We start from the raw sequence: 7,684 nt of genomic DNA, 5'->3' as shown, positions 1-7,684 counted from the left end.
AGTGTGTGCAGTTTGGAAGCACTCCAGACAAACAAAATACCTGAATTGGTCTTTTAATGATTAGCAAAGATAAATACTTAACTTATTTTACTATATATTTCATCATCTACACTATAAAGTAGGAAAAGGTTATTTTATTCGCTCATTAATATTTACTGGGTTCTATTAACCCAAGAGTTTACCACCCCTGGTATGAGTACCTATCTTGCAACGACATTTCAGAGAACTTTTAGAGTACTGTACATGGTAGCCTTGATCATATAACCTATTCTCCTAGTCAGTCAGAGTTTGTCAATTGTCTCTGTTTATCCTGCACCAATTGTATGGTTTGAGTTTGTTCAGAGGTAGATACCCCAAAAGATTCCTGGAGTGGTGGCCTCATTTAGCTATATGTTTATTTATGCTTAATGAACACTAGGGCATAAAGAAGACTTCCAAATAGAGCCAGATAAAATTAACTGTAGATTTACTTAAAAAGACTCACTATAATTTTCTCAGGGAAAGGCATAAAGTGAAAGTCCCCATAACAGCACACAGAGACCAAAAACGGAAACTGAAAGATACAATGGCAGTCATTGCAGCATCAGGCTCAGCTCACTGGAACTGTGTCAAACAGCTGTGCTGGCCCCATGACTCTTGACATAGCAATGGATATGGTTATGCTAGTTCTTCCCAGAGAAGGTTATGACATGCGTACAGGGCCGTTTAACAGAGCATGGGTAGCCTCTTAATGACTCAATGCCCAAGGCTGAATCATTCCCTCTGACAAGAGACCACAATTGCTGATTTGAACTCATCTTGGAGGAGAACTACTTGACTTCCTCTCAGCTAGAAGAAGGGATTGTGTGTCTTGACGTAGGTAGGTCTTCCAGTCTGTAGTCACAGCCACTATTGATTCTTGTCTCCAAGTGTCCCATTGTACTGTGAACAGATTATTGCTGTTGTCATTCTCTCCTGATTCTTACAAGCTCTCCACTACATCTTCTAAGTTCTGAGCCTTGGGAAGGGACTGTGTAATAGATACGTCCTATTTAGGACCAATAACTCCTCCAATGTTCATTTCTGCATGGTGACCGTTTTGGTGTCTCTTTAACTAGCCACCTAATGCAAAAGTAAGCTTCTCTGGTTAGGGTAGAGAGGTGCAATAATCCATCTCCAGTACAGCTGTGATCAGAAACCAGGTGTTAAGACACCTCCACTGTGGCTCATTTCTTTCCATAGTGTTTTTGCTATTTACAACTTTCTGTTCTGTGTGTGTTTTAATATTGTTGTTGTTGGAGTCGCATTACTGAAATGTTGACTGCCATCACATTGATGCTGTAATTGACTTCAAATATATAATCATTTTCATAGAATATTGATTATTTTCTAATGACTATAGGGTTTCTAAATGAAGCATTGCTATCATCATTGCTATTGTTTCCCCATTGTGATGACAGGTTCCTCTTTTTGGTTTCATTTCAAGTGGAGTCACAGTTTTTAGTTCACTGCCACAAACCAACATTAAGATTTGATTTCAGGAAAGTATAAAAGAGAAATAAGATGTGGGAAGCAAAGAAAATTTATATAGGAAGGACGTTACATTCTTGTGCTTGGTTGTTTCACTCCCCTTATCTTTCTTCGCCATGAAGTTACTGTAAAGAAAGGACCAATGTGCGGGCACCCACTGTTAGCCTACCACTGCAATAGAGAAGTTAAGGGAAAACTCAGGCACAGTTGAAGAACGGAAAGCTCTTCTTTCTGACAGAGTAGGATGGATCTGACTACCATTCCCTTTTGCAGTTAGAAAAAGAAGAAAGCATGGGAGCATTACTAAAATACAAGTGGATAGTCACCTGCCAGAGAGATTTCCAGATAAATAATAGTCAAGCAACAGTACTTCTGTGACAACGTGCTGTATGTTCACCTGATAATTTCAGGCCTATCAAGAACTCATTGATTAAATGTTGATCATAAAATAGTATTTAGTTAAACACCAAATACTTATCAGCTAAGATGATATTAAGAAAAATTATAAAATGTCCCCATCAGTTTAGACAATCCAGGGTTTTGCTATTAACAACTAGGAATTCTTGACACTTTGATATCCAATCTTGTGGATCACAGCTGAAAACAAAATCATGTCACATGTATCACTAGAGATGAGACAGTAATCTAGGATTTGTGAAACTGAAAGCATGAGGATATAACTTCCAGTAAGAGTTGTCCAGTTTCTTGAATTCTTTATACATTTTGGAAATTAGCCACACTGTCAGATGTGGGGTTGGTGAAAAGTAATTTCCTATTCTGTAGGCTTCTCTTTTTTCCTATTGACAGTTTTCTTGGCTTTACAGAATACTTTCAGTTCCACGAGGTCCCATTTATTAAATGTTGGTCTTAGTGCTTCTGGGTTGTGTTTAGAAATCGGCGTCCTTTGTCAAGGCGTTCAAGCTATTCCCCAGTTTTTCTTAGATCAGGCTTTGTGTATCTGGTTTTATGTTGTAGTCGTTGATCAACCTAGACTTGAGTTTTGTGCAGGGCAATAGCTATGTATCTATTTGTATTCTTCTATATGTCAACATCCTGTTAGACCAGCACTATATCTTGAAGATGCTTTATTTTTTCCATTGTATATTTCTGTTTTCATCATCAAAAATCAGGTGTTCATAGATGTGTGTGTTTACATTTGGGTCTTTGATTTGCTTGACTATTATTTATCTGGAAATGTGTAGATTGCTGGCTGTAACCAGGTGAGGGTAGGTGAAAGACAAGGCTGGAGCCTGAGATTGTATAGCAGAAAAGGAGGGCAGGCTGGGAGGTTTGGGGAGCCAGGAGAGATAGGAGACAAAGGAGAAGGAAGGAAGAAAGATGGAGGAAGAAAAGGATGACCCAGATCCGTGTGGATTTAAATAGCCACAGATAGCTATGAATATTATACGAGGTATTATTACAAGACAATGTGTCCAATCTAAATGGGCAGATTATATCAATATCAATTGACTGAGTTCTTTGAGCATTTTGTGGGTTAAGAATTTATGGATATAAATCTGACTGATATATTACAAGACTCTGGAGTTTTGATTTGATAGGATTTGTGACAGCTAACCGCAAGATGGGCAGTCACTGCTTGGACTAGCCATGGAGGCAGCGAGACCGCTGGGGCCAGAGAGGAGCAGGTGTTAGGGTAGGACAGTACATCCTTTTTTATTATTTAATGCAACAAACCTGTCATGTTTTTATGCCAATATCATTTGTTTTTTTTTATTGCTATAGGTCTATAGTATGTCTTGAAATCAGGGATAATGATAGCTCCAGAAGTTCTATTACTGTACAAGTCAGTTTTAGCTATCCTTGGTCTTTTGCTTTTCCATATGAAGATGGATATTGTTCATTCAAGCTCTGTAAAAAATTGTGTTGAAATTTTAATGAAGATCCCGCTGAATCTGTAGAATTCTTTTGGTAAGATCTCAGGCCATTTTTGCTATGTTAATATTACCTATCCACAAGTCTGAGAGATCTTTCCATGTTTGTCATGGATGTCAATCTTTAGTTCTTTTGTTCAAAGACCTGACATTCTTGTCATACAGGTCTTCACTTCCTTAGTCAGAATTATCCTAAGATATTTTCTATATTTGTGGCTATTGTGAACGGTGCTGTTTTCCTGATTTCTTCTTCAGCCTGTTTATCATTTGTATACAGGAGAAATATTGTTTTATTTTGTATCCAGCCACTTCTCTGAGGTGATGATCAGCTATATGAGTTCCATGGTAAAATTTTGGGGGTTGCTTTTGTGTACCATCACATAATCTGCATACAGCAATACTTTGATTTCTTCCACTCCAATTTCTGTCCCATCAATCTCTTTTAGTTGTCTTATTGCTGTAACCAGACTTTCAAATATTGGATTGAATAGAAAGAGTGGATAACCTTGTCTTGTTCCTGATTTGTTTATTTTTATTTTTTAGTTTTAGTTTCTCTCCATTTAGTTAGCTGTTGGCTATAGACTTGATGTGAATTGCCCTTATTTTCTTTAGGTATGTCTCTTTTGTATGAGATTTCTCCAAGACTCTTACCATGAGGGCATGTTGGATTGTTTTTGAAGGTTTTTCATCACGTAATGAGATGATCATGTGGGTTTTTGTTTTGTAGGTCTATATGGTGGATTACATTGAAAGATTTTTATATTTCAAACCATCTCTGCATCTCAGGGGGAAGCTTACTTAATAACTCTGGATGATCTTTTTGATATGCTCTAGAATTTGGTTTGCTATTATTTTATTGAGTATTCTTGCATCAATGTTTATGAGGGAAATTGGTTTGTGACTTTCTTACTTTGTTGGATCTTTGTGTGGTTTTAGTATCAAGGTGATTGTGGCCTCACAATTGGAAATTTTGCTTCTGTTACTATTCTGTGGAGTAATTTGAGAAGTATTGGTATTACTCTTTTTTTTAAAACTATTTGGCTGGCTTTTTGTTTTTGTTTTTTTAAGATATTTTTATTTTATGAATATGAGTAAACTGTAGCTGTCTTCAGACACACCAGAAGAGGGCATCGAATCCCATTACAGATGGTTGTGAGTCACCATGTGGTTGCTGGGATTTGAACTCAGGACCTCTGGAAGAGCAGTCAGTGTTCTTAACCCCTGAGTCATGTCTCCAGCCTCGTATTACTCTTTTTTTTAAATGTGTGGAGGAATTACATGCTAAGACTGTCTGGCCTTCAGAAGCTGGAAAGAACCCAGATGCCCTTCAACAGAGGAATGGATACAGAAAATGTGGTACATCTACACAATGGAATATTACTCAGCTATCAAAAACAATGACTTTATGAAATTCGTAGGCAAATGGTTGGAACTGGAAAATATCATCCTGAGTGAGGTAACCCAATCACAGAAAAACAGACATGGTATGCACTCATTGATAATGGCTATTACCCAAATGCTTGAATTACCCTAGATGCCTAGAACAAATGAAACTCAAGATGGATGATCAAAATATGAATGCTTCACTCCTTCTTTAAAAGGGGAACAAGAATACCCTTGGCAGGGAATAGAGAGGAAAAGATTAAAAGAGACACAGAAGGAACACCCATTCAGAGCCTGCCCCACATTTGGCCCATACATATACAGCCATCCAATTAGACAAGATGGATGAAGCAAAGAAGGGCAGGCTGACAGGAACCGGATGTAGATCTCTCCTTAGAGACACAGCCAGAATACAGCAAATACAGAGACGAATGCCAGCAGCAAACCACTGAACTGAGAATAGGACCCCATTGAAGGAATCAGAGAAAGAACTGGGAGAGCTTGAAGGGGCTCGAGACCCCTTATGAACAACAATGCCAAGCAACCAGAGCTTCCAGGGACTAAACCACTACCTAAGGACTATACATGGACTGACCCTGGACTCTGACCTCATAGGAAGCAATGAATATCCTAGAAAGAGCAACAGTGGAAGGGAAAGCCCTGGGTCCTGCTAAGACTGAGTCCCCAGTGAACTAGATTGTTGGGGGGAGGGCGGCAATGGGGGGAGGATGGGGCGGGGAACACCCATAAAGAAGGGGAGGAGGTAGGGATTAGGGGGATGTTTGCCCAGAAACTGGGAAAGGGAATAACACTCAAAATGTAAATAAAAAATACTCAAGATAATAATAATAATAATAATAATAATAATAATAATAATAATAAAAGACTGTCTGGCCTTGGGCTTTTTCTTGTTGGGAGACATTTAATGATTACCTCTATTTCCTTAGGGACTATGGGTCTATTTGAATTGTTTATCTGATCTTTATTTAACTTTGGTAAGTGGCATCTATCCAGAAAATTGTCCATTTCTTTTTAGATTTTTTTTCAATTTTATGAAAACAGGTTTTGAAGGAAATCCTAATATTTCTTTGTATTTCCTCAGTTTCTGATAATATGTCTCCCCTTTTCATTTTAATTTTGTTAATCTGGATATTCTGTCTCTGACATTTAGTTAGTTTGGCTAAAAGTATGTCTATCTTTGTTGATTTTCTCAAAGAACCACTGATTCTGTACATTGTTCTCTTTGATCATATTTTATTGATTTCAACCCTCAGTTTGATTATTTCCTGCCATCTTCTCTTCTTCAGTATGCTTGTTTATTTTGTTCTAGACCTTTCAGGAATGCTGCTGCTAGGTTACTAGTGTGAGATCTCACTAATTATGAAAGCACTCTGTGTTATGAACTTTCCTATTCGCACTGCTTTCATTGAATCCTATGTGTTTGGCTGTGCTGTGCCTTGTTATTTGTGAATTTGCTTGGAAAAAATCTTCATCTTCACGATGAGGTAATGTCTATCTTTGATATTGAGTAGTGTTTCTTGAATGCAGCCAAAGGCAGATACTGTTTGGGATCCATTATGTCAGCCTGTGTCCTTTTATTGGGGAATCGAGTCCATTGATTTTGAGAGATATTAAAGACCAACAATTGTTAATTCCTGATATTTTCATGTTGGTGATGGTTGTGTGTGGTTATGTGTGTGTGTGTGTGTGTGTGTGTGTGTGTGTGTGTGTGTGTGTGTAATTATGTGGACTTGTGCAAAGCAATGTTATAGTAATGGATGAGTGATGGATTTTTTTTTCAGATAGAAACACAAGCTAAAAGTATCTGCTATCTGTACTCCAGCTCTGGAAAGATGCTTAACAGATTGTGAAACATTTTTTTGCATTCCTAAACATTTGAAATTGACATGTTTGTCACCTATGTTGTTCCACAGAAAAGACAGAAAAGCAAATTTCATATATAAGGATTCTAAGGCAGACGAATCAGAAGGTCACAGAGACAGAGTGGATACAAGGGCACTAAGAACAGTTTCCATAACCAAGGAAACAATCTCCAGGACTAGTGGACATAGACAGATGAGGGAAGAGTTTTGCAAAGTGCCTCACAACAGTGCATACTCTCAAAGTAGAAAGAACTAAAATTGTCAATGGGAGAAAAGCAAAGCTTCCAATTTGACAGTTTGGAGGCAAGAACAATAGTGACTCTAATGTTCTACTATACAGAACTTTCAATATAATTTAAAAAAATTTAAAAATTCTTTGTTGCCATTAGTTAAAATAAATTAATTCATAATTTGCAAAAGGGGTAAAAAGCCTTTGAAGTCTGAAAACACACAGAGGTGAATATATAGAACTCTAGCTGCTATGAGTAACTGTTGAGAAGTTAGAACTACTTATATTGTGATTTGATGTAAACATTGTAATGGTACTGACACATACTACAATACCCCATTTGTAATTATAAGCATTTTAGTCTGATCAAAATGAATAAAATTTCATATGATTTTAGTAGTTCACATAGGCATAGGATTTTAGAATCCAAGCATCTGAAATGTAAAGTTCAGTTTTTTTCTTGTTTATTTTTTATTTACATTTTAAATGTGATTCCCTTTCCCAGTTTCCCAGACAAAAGCCTCCTAATCCATCCCCCTCCCTTTCTTCTATAAGGTTTTCCCTTCCCATCAACCCCCCTTCTCGCCCCCCAACATTCTCCTTCCGTTGGTGCCCAACAAGGCCATTTTCTGCTACATATACAGCTGGAGCCATGGGTCAGTCCATATATAGTCTTTGGGTGGTGGTTTAGTTCTTGGGAGCTCTGAATGGTTGGCATTGCTGTTCTTATGAGGTTGCAAGCTCCTCCAGCTCTTTCAATCCTTTCTCTAATTCCTCCAGCAGGGGTC

Source organism: Rattus norvegicus, chromosome 5 (genome assembly GCF_036323735.1).
Source record: "Rattus norvegicus strain BN/NHsdMcwi chromosome 5, GRCr8, whole genome shotgun sequence".
NCBI lineage: Eukaryota > Metazoa > Chordata > Mammalia > Rodentia > Muridae > Rattus > Rattus norvegicus.
Note: the sequence above shows the minus strand (reverse complement) of the source record.